Raw genomic sequence first — 16,823 nt, 5'->3', positions numbered from 1 at the left:
TTGTAACTTTTTTTTTAAACAAATCATGTTTCTTATGTGAAGTAAGCAGTGAAATTTGTAGGCTTGCAAGTAGCTAATCTTAAATGTTGCATTCTGAAGTTTATTGTTTTCGATCAATCTAAAATTTAAATAAATCCAAATTAAAATTAGTCTAAATTTGAATACAGTAAGATAAATAATGTTTTGAATATGGACAAAAAGAAAATGACATAAATCTTCCATAACCATTGTCTAGGAGTCAAGAGTTAAGATATGATTCATGTACATCATATTTGAAATAATTCTGTAGTATGCAGTATTTTTTTTCGTAGATAATGGGAAATTTAGTAAATGACAATCAGAATCCAGTATTAGCCAATGTATTACATGAGGCAATGATAACTGGAGACATGCTGATTATGAGCTGGTTGTTGAAAGGCTGAAGCAAAGTGAAGCAAAGGTTACCTGAATTATTAAGGTAGTACTGAGTCTGGAAAAAAGGTTTACGAAAATTGCAAATTCTTAATTGTAAATCAAATCGTTTTAGACAAATCAAAATATTAAATGCAGTGAATGTCACATTATATTTTATTATATTTCCATTTTCTTAGGAAAATGAAATTAAAATGAAACATGGAATTTTATTATGTTCTGTCTTCAGACAGCAATAAAAAATGTTTGTGCAGTGGTTTACTTTATTCATTAAGAATATGGAGTTCTTCACAAAGCAGAAAATATTACTCTTAGTACTTTATCAATATTAAAATTATACTACTAAATGTAGTAGTATAATACATTTTCTTTTACTAATATTCCTCTCTATCTCAAAGAAATTAGTCATTACTGCTGGATAATAGACAATTTCATTATACCAATAATGTTAAATTACACATAAGTTCTTCTCCCAAACATGTTCTAAAGTTCTAAAGTGAAAAAAAAATTACTATTTTATTATATACATACATATTTACTTTATAATTAAGTAATGAATATAATTAATTATTCATTAGCTTATTAATAAAAACTGTAGCTCATATTTTTATTATTAATAATATCATACTTACTACCTACCTATAAATAAATAAGTAAAAATTCTTACGCCAATAAATTTTTTTTTGGTTGAATAAATTTTCTTTTCTTATTAACTGCAACTGTTTATTACACTTATTTAAATGAATGCTGAAAGATATAAAAGTGATGATATATCATTGTTAATTTTGTTGACACACTATGAGAAGGGTATCACGAGAGAATCAAATCTGAAAGGGTGAAATAAAAGAAACGATCTCATACTTATATGAATAAGAAAATTCAGTACAATGAAATAGCTAAGTTGACAAGAAAACTGACAAAAACTGTTTAAATTGGGAGTTAGCTACTTAGTAAAGAATGCAAGTTATTCATTAAGAAGTCTTAACCATCAATAATCTACAATCACTTTAAAAAATTGGCAAATCCTTTTAGTATGTAAATAATGATACATTCAATCTGTGTTGTGTTGATTCATTTAATATATTATTTTATAATATATATTTATAAATATCATATACTGTTCAAATAGATTATGATTTTATGTGTTGTGTTTGTAAAGTCCAATCCCGAAAGAATGGAAGAATGCCTTGATACACACACTCCAAAATAAAGGAGACAGGACAGATACGAACAATTACAAAGGGATCTCACTTCTCCCAATCATCTATAAGATCCTCTCTAGAGCCCTGCTGAACTGACTTGAACCCCAAGCAGATCTGCAGATTGATGAGTATCAGGCAGGATTCAGAAAAGGAAGGTCCTGTATGAACAAATCTGGGACCTCAAGACCATACTAGACATCAGATCATCTCGGAACACCACAGTTGCATTTGTCGACTTTAAAAAAGCCTACAACTCTGTCGACAGAAAAACCTTGTTTAACATCCTACAAGAATTTGGAGTAGATAAAAAGACCAGAGCCATCATCCAGGAAACATTATCAGGAACCATACAAAAGTCAAATTCACGACGGAAATCTTAAACCCATTTGAAGTTCACACAGGAGTCTGACAAGGGGATGACTTATCACCACTTTTGTTCAGTATCATCTTGGAGAAGGTGATCAGAGAATGGCAGAAGCAAGTCAAAGGCATCCAAGTTGGAAAACAGGAAGGAATAGAATTACCATGAGATGCTTAGCCTTTACAGATGACCTGGCTGTATTAACAAATAACAAAGATGAAGCTTTTTTTGCACTTGAGAAACTGCATGAAATATACTGTAAAACCAGACTTTTTTCATAAGAAGAAAAGACACAATACATGGATGCTAAATCAACTGTAAAATTCCTGCTGCAAACACAGTACGGCAAAATCTCACAAGCACCCCACTTCAAATACTTGGAAAAAACCATCTAATCACGGGACTGAGTACAATATCCAACACAGAAAGAATACTCAAACTGCAAAAGGTGTACAAGCTTACATGGAATCATTATAACAAAAGGGCAGTGTTTCACAAAGTGAAACTATGACATTACAACACAGTTGCCTTGTTGGAGGCCAACTATCAGAAGAATGACCAAAATTTATGAAACTGAGAAGCAAGAAAAGAAAATCCATGGTGCGGCTTTCAGAGACGGAACCTGGATCAAATGACCCAACAAAGGAATTATATGAAAACACATACTCCATCACCGACAATTTTATGAAAAGATATCTACAATTCTATGGACAATTATGCAGGATGAGTGGAGGAGAGGAAGAAGAAACATAGTGAATGGATGAAGAGGTTATGGGAAGAAAAGAAAATAGAAGGTGGTAAAGCTACGATTGGCTCAAGTTCATGCACTCTCCTGAAGAGGAAATTGGAAATAATAATAGTTCATTATTATCATCAATTATTTTGCATCAGATTACTCATAATGACAGTAAGGGTAAATAACTACATGAATATAGTGAAATTATGCATGACACATTGGCTAGGATAGCATACAGTTGTGAATGTCCTTGCAAGGTGAAAGGTAAAGAGTGAAATGCAATCAATACCACATCTCCATGTGCCAGTTCAATTCAGCTTGTACAAAGTATATTATGAACATCTAGTACAATAACTTTCAAATCTTCTAATAGGATGGATGATATTTCCGAATAGATGCAAACAGTATATAAGAAAAGATAGAATGTTAAGGTTAGGTTAAAACACGATGACGTGACGAAAGAATATTTACTGACTGAAACAATGAAATTAAAAATTAATGAGAGAATAATGTTTCTGCCATTATTGAATAATTATGGAGATACTACAAAATTGCTGATCCGTATTACAATAAAATGAGGAGAAGTACTGCAAAATAACATTGTGCAGGTCACAATATGTAAATAATAATATTATCATACATTAATACTTCATGAAATGTTAGGTACTACTGGTAAGTAACGAGTGCACATAAAATGGAAAAAAAATACATTTTAAATAAATAGTCTAAATTATGAGAATATTTTTACATCATTCTGATGAGTTATTTTCTTCTATCAAGAAATTTAACAGCTTCCTGTATTGAAATAGTTTAGAAGTTGTTACCATATATAATTTTTTGAATTTTGATCTAATTAAACAATATTCATCATGAAGGAATAATATTTTCTAATTCTGTTCTTAGTTATACATTACTATTTTCATAAATATTTTTCCTGCTACTAAAAGAAATATACGTAGTCACTGAAGATGACTGCAAAAGTGACTGAAATTTTTATGATGTAAATTTCTTAAAACCTTATATTTTATAAATTTTGTTTGCTTTGTATTTATAAAACTGCTTTTATATAAAAGTTAAAAGCTTTATATAAATTCATCAAATTGTGATTCACTTATTTTTAAAAGGCAATCTTTCAAAATACTACTGCAAAAATTCTACAAAATTTTTTAACTAGTAAGAAAAAAAGAAAAATTAATTTTTTCTTATTTTAATAGTATTTATTAATAAATAAATAACTAAATATATATATAAATTACTATAATATAATATTATTATTACATATATCAGTTACCATTTACTGTGCTTAAAAAAAAACTTTACTTTTTCTAATAATTATGAATTTCAGTGAACTTGTAATGAAGCCTGTTACAGAAAATTAGTAATTAAGAGCCTAGGTAATGAAAAGGATGAAATAATTAATTCATCTAATCATTTCTGCTAAAAACTTATTTACAGAATAATACTACTTTTGTTAAAGGGAATCTTAATATAATTTTAAATAAATAGATCAGACGATCTTTTGCATTGTTATTTAATTTGTTAAAAATGAAAACTGGATTGTAATAAGCTCTTTTCTCATGACCTAATTTATATTTAATTTACTATTTCAGTGACTAAAGAAATATACCTAATCAAATTCAGTTTTTTACCTAGAGGATCAGTTGAATTTTCAGCAGGTACAAACAACATGTTCAGCTGGATTAGGATTTAAACTTTTTTTATTTTTTTTTTAATATGAATAAATTCCTATTTTTTTTCAGTGCATTTTAGTAACTGATAGTTAACTTTAGTTTACAATAATTATTCATACCAATAGGTAAAACATGTATCTTTTTTTTACTAAATACAGAAATATAATAGAGAAATGACTTCAAGGACTTTACCAAACAGTTATACAATTGCCATATTTTAGAAAGCACGGTGTTGTATAAATATTTATACAACACAGTGCTTTCTAAACTATGCAAAGTGCATTAAAAAAAACCTACGCTTTGAATATGTAAAGCACATTTTTAGGAGCAGTATCCTTCAAATTAGAGAAAAAATTTCCAAATAATAATTAATAAATCTGCTTTTTTCCACATGAGGTTATTCTTTTAACTTTATTATATGTACGAGTCAGAAATTCCCTCAACTGTACACAGTAACTAATATATGATATATCACATAATGGTAATTATTTAGGTAACTGAAATTTTGTTACTATGAAATGATGACATTTATAGCAATTTTAAATGTATAAGTTTAAAAATAAAAGTAGATTATGTACAACCAGATAACACTTGTAAATAATAAACTTTTACTTAAATTGCTGAAAATAATAAGATAAACTGTATTAAACAAATATCTGAAACCTCAAAATGCTTCTGTATTAAATGAGCTATGCATATCAAAACTTAAAGCTAAAATTTTGTTAATTATAGCATACTATTTTTGATTGTTGGTATGACTATTAATAATAGTAATATTTTTGTTGCCAGTGAGTCTTAAATCAAAAAAGCTCCACTGGATATGAGAAGACTTATGTAATAAGTGGATAACAGTCAACCATATTAATAAATCATATTTTAAATAGAGATTTAAAACGTTATATGTATTCTATAGTTAAAAGAGAATACATTTATCTTATAGGGAATTTTTTAGTAGTATGGAAAATGCTTTTCTCTACATAATTAGTTATATGTTTGAATTTTCAATAATAAACTATTGAACTTATTTTCACTCATTGATGAAAGTGAATCAATTATTTTTTTATTAATTAGTTGAATTATCACTATATTAGCTGAATGCAAATACTTGTGAACTCCCCATGTGAATGAGTAAGGCAAACAAACAATAACTGAACCTGGACTTAACACTATGCGGTTCTATAAAGCCACATACAATCATGTAGCAAATTCAGTCTTGAGCATCCAGTTCTCTGATATGCAAATGAGGTTATACTATTATAAAAGAAAAAAAATTAATACAATTCAGATACATGAAATGTACTGTTAGAACTGTAATGCAGTTTGTTTCCACCATGATGTTACAAATTAGAAATAATACTAATTTTTGAGAAATCCATTTAGTATCATTCAAATAGTTGTATTTGATTTGTGTATGTCTAATAAAGACATTTTTCAATGCGTTTATAAATTTAAAGTAGTTCAAATGAATTGCAATTACACTTATTACATTAAGATAGTTCTAGAAATTATATACTCATATACATAAATGTGAAAGTTTATTGCGGTTCTGTTCGTTTGCAACAGGATCACATGAGAATCAATCGACCTTTGAGGATACATTTGTGTTTTCCCAGTTAAGCTTTTAAGCCATAGATTGAGCCCCGGCCTCCTTGGGGGTGAACTTGAGAATTTTCTTCCTGGAAGACGACCTAACACCATTTTTGATTTCATTTTTCCACATAAAAATAATAGACTATGCATTTTGAAGTATATTTGATTTTGGTCCCTTCCCAAGAGATAGGAAATTCTAGGGTAAAGGAAAGGGGAATCAAAAGAAATATGTTCATCTACAGCAGGAGCACATCAGAACTTCTATGTCAAGAACCAGGGAAGTGTTAGAAGAAAGAGAAATTTTCAGGCTTTAAGTTATTTATCAGTATTATTTTCACAACCAAGAGGATTATGCAAACACATCAGAGGTCCAGGGTGTGGAGCCCTGACTTGCTAGTATATATATGTGTGACTTTAATGTGATACAAGTAAAATGTTCAAGTTATGTTAGTATACAGATGCAGTTGATTCACTTGACTTTTTCTTTTGCTGATTAAACTTTTAATTAATTAAACCAGTTTTTATTTATTTTACTGTATCTGTGGGTAATCTTTAAAGTTTTCAATTCTTGCTTTCAAAGAAAGTGATCATATTTACATAAACATACACAAATACGACTATTTATAAAATATAATGTATAAATGGAAAAAAAAGTGTAGCAATCGCTTTAAAAAAAACCCCAGATACTAATCTCAGGAACATACAGGCAAATCTTCTGCTGTATATGGTTTTAAACACTGAAAACAATTTCAGTTCAGAAAAATATAACTAATAACAGCGCATCTTACTGACATTTGACTGTTTAATAATTAATTGTTCTGTAATGATGTAATAAATTGTAACTATCTTTGCTAAATAAATAAACTTTGTTTTTTAATGTAAGAAAATAAAAATAATTTATAAGTAGTAGTATTTTGTTATAATTAATGCACATGTTTTATTGATAAGAAAGCAGGACACAGCACATAAATAGTCATTACCTTAGGATTCAAATCAGACCCTTGTTGCATAATAGTTCCAATAGTAAACCAAAAGCTGTTGGCGAGAGAAAATGGATTTTCTATCAGGTCATTTTCAATATCGCATGGATGTGGATTTTGCCATTCATATGGAGAAAATCTGGCAACGATGAACATTGTTATGGAAACAAGTACGTAAGCCGCTAACACATACAACCAAATTTCAACAGCCAAAGGGTTCATAAAAGAAAATAATCTTGTTGGCTGAGAAGTCGGCACCTAAAATAAATTTCATTAAATAAATTATAAAATAGTTTTAATGATAATTTTAAAACAATCAAGTACTTGATTTGCTCTAGGAACTCAGCATTTCCGTTTTTGAGTAGCTGAAGAAGACATAATTAGAGTTATAAAAATTTATAATTTATTCAGTTAGTAGAAAAGAAAATGCAGCAACAACTGTGTACATTGAATATAACTGAAGTTAATATTGATAAAACCTTTGAGAAACACAAGAGTGTGACTAATATCATCAGTTAAGGATAAACTAGGAAAACAAAATAATCACTACAACTTTAAATGTTTATAATTTTCCTTGTATATTCATGGTAGATTAAAAGTGTTTTAACTTCTACAGTAATAACAGTTTAGCAGTTTAATTTGTTTTGTAAATTTTAGAACTGCTTTTAAGAATCAACATGTATGAAAGAATGATTACGTGGATTATAAATGATGAACAGTATATTTTTAGGTTAAAATAAAATGTTGAGCAGCATGATAAAGTATGAAAATACTTTAGAATTATTAAAAATTATAAATAAGTGTGAGCAGTTCTTATATGAAAACTACATGCCCAACTTGAAGTATTCATTGGAGGGGAGGGCATAGTCTCTAAACAGCACATACCTGCATTTCTGCTTCTTGTAAACTACATGTAAAGATTAACTTTTTTGGGAAAAACAGAAAAAAAACAGAAGAAATAGTAAAATATTAAGAGGTAAGACAGAAGTTGTGTAAATATAGTTTTGTGGAAGGAGTTGTTTAAATTCAGTTAAGGTGGTGCTGGTACCTAGACCAAATGGATGGATACCAAATGAAATGGGGAACAGAAGAAGGATTTGGATGGATTCAGTTAAGGAGGAAATGCATAGAAGTTACCTTTGAAGACTAAACAAAGTCTTCCAAGACTTCTCAAAGTTTGTTTATTCTGAAAGTGTTTTTGAGAATAAACAAATAGTTTCTGCAGAGGAAAACATTAGAATAAATTTTTGACAGCCTACTAGGAACAGGGAAACAACTAAAGAAGAAGATAGATTATAAATGAATATTTTTCAAATTACATCGAAATTGTTCTTCCAGAGGATCTTTTGCAGCTAATTACATAATTCCTTCTAAAGAAGGGTCACCGATGATGGACTGCTTTTAATGATGCTTATGTTAAAGTGATTAGTAAACATTTTTAGTTTGTACTCAAGTAGTATATTCAATATATGTTGTGTTTGTTCTTAAATATGCTTTTTTTGTAAGATTTATTGTTTAAATTTTGTATGATTCAAATATACTGAGATCTAATGTTATGTGTGCTGTGTATACAATTATGTGTAATAGTTACTCTCTTTTTATGAATGTCCTGCTTCTTTGATGTGATTTGTAAAACTGAAATACCAGAATTAATCTTTGTAAATTACCTTATAGAAACTTGATGTACAAACAAAATACTAATCACAACTAGCAAATTTTGCTCACAGTACATAAAAACCTTAACATGCTTGAACAATATGAAATTTACTAATATACTAAATTTGACAAAAAACAATAAATTATAACAGATAAGAACAGGTATTGAACAAGTGATAACATATATTGAACTGGTGACATTCAGGATCAAATAAGATTGTAAGTCACATAAATATATTCAACAAGAATTTTGAATGAAAAATATAAACAGTATAATTTACCAGTATATCTGGAATAAGGATTATGAAGAAGCGTTTGATTCTATAAGGCAGTGTCCTATGTATGAGATATTAACATTGATTAGAAGGAAAAAAAATAAATGTGAAATGTGGCCGCTGATTAAAATAACAGTAGAAAGAAAGATGAAGAAAACAGAGAGAAAAATACAACGAATTGTATTAGGAATAGATGGTTAAGGAGATAAAGAAAAAAATAGCCGAGAAAGAAAAATGTAAGAATGCAGGTGACTTCTTACAAACTAATGAAAATAATAGAAGTAGAAAGATTAAAAGATATGGACAGAGAAAATGGTTCAATGGTACAAATATAAGGTGAAAAGAAAATCTGGTTGACATGAGAGAAAGCACATTAATGTTAAAACTGCTAAAATAGAAAGAGTTGTCTAATACAGAGCAAGGTAAAGATTTTACAAAATGCCTATATCATGAAGGGAGTAAGAGATGACTGTTAATTTTAAGTTTTGAAGATAAAGAAGCAGTAGGAAGATAAAGAAAAAAGACTGATCTTATTAAGATGGAGGAAAGAGAAAGAGAAAGAGAAAGAATTGTAAGAAGGGAAGTAGGTGGCAAGATAGAAAATGTAGGAAAAAACCTGAGACCAGTGTATGGCAATATTTCCCATATGGAAACATACAACTGACAACCTTAAAAAAAAATCTTTTTTTTTACTGCAGCTAATTATTTATTATTAGCTATAGTAGGCTACAAGATTATTTCTAGGGATTTTTTTCTTATAGAAGAATTTTCAATAAAAAGAACTTAATTAATAAAACATTCAATTTGTAATTTTAATTACTAAGTTACTTTTTATGTCCCAAAAATTTGTTGCATACATTTTTTTTTAATTTCAAATGACTTTTATTAGCTAAGATGAAACACACCTGAAAATAAATGATTAATTAAAAAATATAAGATAATGTACAAAAATATCAATATGTCATTCATAACCTTTGGATTAAGTCCAGCACCCTGACGAGGAAGAGTTCCAGTAATAAATAAACCTAAACTGCAGCATCAGAATGTAATTTATGATTTGAAAGAGATTTTTAGCAGTTCATTTCTTACAAATAAATTTTATTTCTAAACTCGCAAGTAAATTTCCTTTCACTACTGAACACTGCCATGCTAATGAATTTTGAATGAAATTAATAAACCATATAGAAATGCTTTTCTGGTTTTACAGCCTTTGATGGTTTAAGCTTTTAATTTCTGTGATACCTGGAATATCTCTCAGGTATTACAGAAATAAAATATTATATTTCAATGACCAAAAAATATTTCTTTTCCCGCATTGTTTTCACACAACTACTTACTATTCTGTAATTGGCTTCACAAGTAGCTGCTTCGTATTATTATTTTTGTCTGTACAGAAACAAAAGTGAAGTGATTCTTCACAAGAAATGTGAAGAATCGAGATTCTTTATCGGTCGGCACCTGATGTCACACAATATACAAAATGCTAGTACAACTAAAATTAAGTAGATACATTTCATTAATTTAAATACTAAAAAGCTAAACATGCAATATAGATTAAGTATTATTTCACTGTTCTACATTCTGTTTTTGAGGACATAAATAATTTTATTGAAAATATTTGTTAAATAGTATTTCTGATTTATGTCAGAGTAGCACTTGTGTGCAGTTAGTTTTTCCTTGTGAAAGTTAGGAAATAGTTTGGCCTGGTCAAACTAATTGTGATTTAACATTAATGCCTCCTTGATACAGTTTTCTGGCCGCTATTCTGTTATCTGATTCTGATTGAAAACAGATCCTGGTCTGTGCTGCAAAAATACAACAAACTATTGTTACAAACATTACATGGACAAGAATGCAAATAAATGCATCCTGGTGGGCACCAGGATCTTTCATTCTGGTGGATTACTTCACCAGAATTAAAAATGTTGCAGAAATATCTTGAGATTCCTGGAATATCATAAAAATCGATCAATCAATTCAAGAAGTATTTCTATGATGATGATTAAATATAAAATATTTCATATAATTAATAGAACTAATAATAATTATTTCTTCCTACAGGTATTACAAGAGTATATCCGTTTACTCTATACCAAAACTTTTATATTTACTTTCTTGTGTGAGGATGATTAAAACTGAAGTTTTACATGTGGGATTTTGATGTGAGAATTTTATAATTTTTGAAAAATGGACAAGGTAACTCGGATTCAAACTAGAAACTTCCAAATGAAAAGCAGATATGCTACTATCCATCATATGGTTAAGAAATTCTTCAGTAATAATATTGTAAGCATTCACCAGAATTGTTTTAAAATGCTCATCTAATGTGTAAATATAAGAAATTAAAATGAGTTACGGTTAGAAATTATAATATGACAATAACTTACTTATTTTTCATAAATTGCATCTCTGTTAAGATTAATTAACAACAACAGAGAAATATAAACTGTAATAATTAGAATAAAATAAATTTAAATTGTATGCTTGCATATATTAACAGCAAATCTCAACTCCAGTGGAGCAAAGACTATGAGCAGCAATTCCTTAATTGATTTGAGATGGAAATACTCTAATCATGCGGCTTTCAGTTATGTTTTTTGTGTTCTAATTGATAAACCATAATATCTATATAAATAACCTAAACTGCAGCATCAGAATGTAATTTATGATTTGAAAGAGATTTTTAGCAGTTCATTTCTTACAAATAAATTTTATTTCTAAACTCGCAAGTAAATTTCCTTTCACTACTGAACACTGCCATGCTAATGAATTTTGAATGAAATTAATAAACCATATAGAAATGCTTTTCTGGTTTTACAGCCTTTGATGGTTTCAGCTTTTAATTTCTGTGATACCTGGAATATCTCTCAGGTATTACAGAAATAAAATATTATATTTCAATGACCAAAAAATATTTCTTTTCCCGCATTGTTTTCACACAACTACTTACTATTCTGTAATTGGCTTCACAAGTAGCTGCTTCGTATTATTATTTTTGTCTGTACAGAAACAAAAGTACTCACAGTAGGTGTTTCAATAATATTTCGTTATTTAACAATAACTTACTTAAGTTTATTCTTTTACAATATTTTTCATAATTTCAAGACTTACATCTTTAATACAGTATTAGTATTTTAACACTCCTTGTCATTATAGTAAGAAGTCAACCAGGTAAGTCAATTATTGCTCACAGTTGTAGTTAGCTGCTGCATGGCCTCATCAAGAAACCACAAGCTAATCGTAGGTTTATATATAAATGGGTCTTGTATAGTATATATGACGTCACACTAATTTTTTCCAGAAAAACAATAGTGTGTTGTATTATTGTTTGATTCTGAGCAAAACGTGAAATAAAAAATACTTTTTCTTTTTTTTACCATTTTATCTTATTGCTTTCATTATACAGAAATAGTTTCTCCTGTTTATTCACGTAGCATATTTGTGCTTGTACTACAGAAGATTTACATCAGTGATAAATGAAAATTTGGATTTACCACATAATGAATAAGAAGTATTTGCATTTCTTCAGAATAAGAGTTTCTTTTTTTGGAACGGTTTAGAAATAACCGTATAATGACTTTTAAGCTACAATACATCGAGAGAGTCATACGACGTTGTAACAAACCACGAATGAGTCCCACGAAAGTCCAGATGCGAGTCTGTTATTGGCCAAGATATTCCCGAATTGATTTCGTGACCATAATTCATTTTATTTATTAATGGGACAGTGTAACGGCAATCAAGGCTCATGAGAGGTTCTGACAGAAATTTATAAAGATTTACAAAGAATAAATGATGAGACTCCAGACACAGTTGACCAAAGTACGCAAACCGAAAGTCATGGCAGGAACGAGATGTCAGATATTCTAGATGTAGAGCTGACAGATGAACAACTGATAGACAGATTACCCACACGATGGTCAACCTGGGTAATGAACAGGCTGACCCAGGAGAAAGATCTAAGACCAGGAGATGACAGCTGTTTTTTCATCGATTTAAATGGATTAAAGCCATCCAGCCGGTATGCTGGGACGGCACCTGGGGCAATGATCTTACAAGACTCCACCATCCTCGAAGATGGAAAGATCACAAATACCGGAACTAGGTACACGGTAATCTATGATTCTAGAGAAGGAGATAAGATAATGGCCTCTCATATTATAAAGGCCTTACGAAGAGCTGTAGGTAAGCTGGAGTCAGCTGTCTTTGTGGTTCCCAGTGGTCCAGCGGGCATCATAGTGAGGAAAATAATAATATACATGATGAGGAAGGGTAAGACCTTGCCGAGGATGTTACTCCCCAGCCTGAGCGAACAAGGGAGGGCAAGGTCGAGGTCAGGTCGGTATCAACAAGAAGGGAAACCCCCCCGGTCGTTGAAAGTAAAACGGTCGTAGTAAGGGCCCCCGGTAAATCTTATGCCGATCTGTTGAAAACCATGAAAGAAAAGGTTAAGGTTGAGGAGGCCGGCGAAATACTGTCAATTAAACAGGGAAGGGATCAACAACTAGAGGTCCGAATTAGTGGGGCGCAGAAGGCGGGGGAGTTTTCCTCCCTGCTGAAGAACAGAGCAGAGGATCTCCAGGTGGATATAAGAACAAGAGGAGACCGTAGAACAGTTGTTCATGTAAAAGACATGCTAGGCGACACTACTGAGCGAGAGATCAGGGAAGCGGTAGAGAAGGTACTAGGACAAGGAGAAAACTTTCAGATCACATCACTAAGGGAGGCATTTGGAAACACAAAAAATGCCACGGTGGTCACAAGTCAAAGGAATGCAACGAAATTAATTGCAGCAAGGCTGAGAGTAGGGTGGGTGAGTTGCAGGGCCTACATCCGGACGGATATAGAGAAATGTCATCGATGTTGGGATGTCGGTCACAGCAGAAGAGAGTGCAGAGGCCAGGACCGTTCAAACCTCTGCTTCAACTGTGGTAAACCCGGCCATGTAATTAAAGATTGCAAGGAGGCGACCATATGCCTGGACTGTGGAGCCACTTCACATAGGACCGGGAACCCGTGCTGTAACAAAGGTCATGACTAAAGTAATACTAATTAATAATAATAGAAGTCGCTTGTCTTGTGATCTGTCTGAGGAGATTGCAACAAGGTACGATGCCGACTTCTTGGTGGCCACGGAACCAAATGTGTACTTGGCGGCTAGGGGACATTGGGTGACTGACAGGAATGGGGATGTGGCCATCAGAAGGATTGCTGGCAATGTGAACTACAACCTGTATCATAGGGGTGATGGTATGGTAGCCGTAGAGTTAAGCAATATAATAATAATAGGAATTTACATTAGTCCTAATTGTACTACGGAAGCCTTTAAAAATAGACTTTTTGACTTACAGCAAGTCATGACGCGCTCCTGTAAGAGAACACTTGTCCTAGGCGATTTCAATTGTAAGACAGCGCTAGCTGGCGCGGCCTACACGAATATTAGAGGAAGAATACTAGAGGAACTGCTTGAGGCTAATGGCGCGAATTGTGTTAACGACGGGACCGCCACTTATAGCGCAAGAAGACATAATTCGATAATTGATTTGGTTATAATCGACAGTAGGATCCGTACTGACTCAATCGACTTCGAGGTCCTTAACGAAGAAACTGCTAGTGACCATAGGGACATTTTAGTCACCCTTAGAGAGTACCCACCAGGAAGAAGACAGTTAAACATCTTCAGTAGAATGACAGAACAACAGATTCACCGCGTTACCAACAACGCAGCAAACAGAATCAAAAATTGTCCACAAATAACTCCTGAGGCGTTCCAGGATATAATTAAAGAGGAGATAGCTAAAATACCGCCGAGTAACAATAAATATCACCCGGTTTATTGGTGGTCTGCAGAGATAGAAGAGCAGAGAAGAATCATGCAACGATACAAAAGAGCAGCTCAGAGATTACGCGCTAGAAATAGAATGGAAGAAGAAGGGCGTCTTGCGATAGAGCAATACAGACAAGCTAGGAAAATACTTAACTTCCTTATCAAATAAGCTAAAAAAAAGAAATGGCTGGAGTTGTGTGAAGAGCTTAACGAAGATCCCTGGGGAAAGGCATTTAGGATAGTGACCAAACGCCTGGGAAGATACGTGCCGACATTGAGTGCTGAAATGTCGGCACGACAGGTTAAATTGCTATTTCCCAGAATAGAAGATCTCAATAGAGAGGTAATTGAGTGTCAGGCTGGCAGGTTCACTCAAAAGGAGGTTTTGGAAGCCATCATGAAATTAAAAAATAAAAAAAGTCCAGGACCGGATGGCATACCTGCCGCCATCATTAAAGACCTTGCCAGGATCATACCCTGGGAATTAGTGGATGTTGCAAGTTATGGCTTACAAAACCGTAACTTCCCCAATAGTTGGAAAGAAGCCAGAACTGTTTTCATTCCTAAAATAGGACCAAATCAAGAACAAGTAGGATACAGACCAATCACACTAATAAATAGCATGGATAAGGTAGTCGAAAGATTACTAGAAACCCGACTCGGAGAAGAAATCGAGGAAAAAGGTTGTTTACACGCGGAGCAATATGGTTTTAGAAAAGGCCGGTCTACGATAAACGCGATCGACAAAGTTAAGACCTGGGCATTAAATAGTAGAAACGGCACGTGGAGAACTAGGAAAATCCCACTTATTATAATGTTGGATATAAAAAATGCTTTTGGATCTGTTCCTTGGAGAGCCATTATCGCAGCATTACAAGCCATGAATATAAGTGATTATCTAGTCAACCAGATTAATCAATACCTTTACCGTAGATTCATTGAGGTTAAAACGTTAGAAGGAAAATCCACATTTGAGATATTTGGAGGAGTTCCACAAGGATCAGTCCTTGGGCCTATACTGTGGAATATTTTTTATGACAAAATTTTTAGATTAGATTATCCCGAGGGGGTTGTTGTTGTTGGATATGCTGATGACATTGCTATCCTAGTAGAAGACAGAGAAGTTAATAACCTAGAGGATAAAGCAAATCAGGCGTTACGAATAATTGATGAATGGCTGGTAGGAAGCATGCTACAGATATCCCCTAACAAATCCTGTTGTTTGGTGTTTTCAGGTAGAAGACCTATTAGAAACCTCAATATAAACATTAGAGGAGAGAGAATTAAGGAGGTCAAAGAAGCAAAGTATTTAGGGGTTCTTTTGGATAAAAGCCTAAGATTTAGCAAACACGTAGAGATGATTTGTAACAAGGTCACCCCTTTGATTAAGGCATTGAGGACTCTTTTCCAGAACCATGGTACACCGAAAATGGTAATAAGGAGACTGATAACTGCGGCTACCACGTCAGCAATTTTATATGCGGCCCCGATATGGGGAGATACAATGAATATTCAGAGAAACAAAACAAAATTAAAAAGAGTAAACAGGCTTGCTTTACTGCGTGTAGCCGCGGGATACAGAACAGTGTCATACGACGCGTTGTGTATACTAACGAAGGTTCTACCCATTGATTTACAAATTAAACAAAGAACATTTAGATATAGGGGTATGTCCAAAGATGAGATTGAACGGCTAATCGATCAAGAGTGGCAGGATACATGGACACACTCTAGAGTTGGGGATTGGACCAGGCGACTAATCCCCAACATAAATATGTGGACTAGTAATAGAATAGGTAATGTAGATTTTTATACGACACAACTGTTGACGGGGCATGGCTCGTTCGGCCATTATCTGTTTAGAATTGGAAAAAGACCTACCCCACAATGTGTGTACTGCCCAGAGACTGATGATGCGGAACACACTGTGTTTGTATCCCCAAGATGGGCTCCAAATAGAAGAGAAATTTTGGACAACGGACTTACACCTGAAAACCTCTTAAATTGGATGGTCTATAGTGACGATAACTGGGATTGGTTCCGTAGGTTTGCCGGGGAAATCTTACGCACCAAGGAAGAAGAGGACAGAAGAAG

At 32.2% G+C, this 16,823-nt stretch overlaps 1 pseudogene; it reads right to left on the bottom strand.

Annotated features, from left to right (window-relative positions):
- Positions 1–16,823, bottom strand: part of LOC142325672 (glutamate receptor ionotropic, kainate 2-like) — a 50,038-nt pseudogene that overhangs the window by 18,912 nt on the left and 14,303 nt on the right.

Source organism: Lycorma delicatula, chromosome 5 (genome assembly GCF_047948215.1).
Source record: "Lycorma delicatula isolate Av1 chromosome 5, ASM4794821v1, whole genome shotgun sequence".
NCBI lineage: Eukaryota > Metazoa > Arthropoda > Insecta > Hemiptera > Fulgoridae > Lycorma > Lycorma delicatula.
The sequence above is the reverse complement of the archived record's forward strand: the minus strand, read 5'-3'. Positions and strand labels throughout refer to the sequence as shown.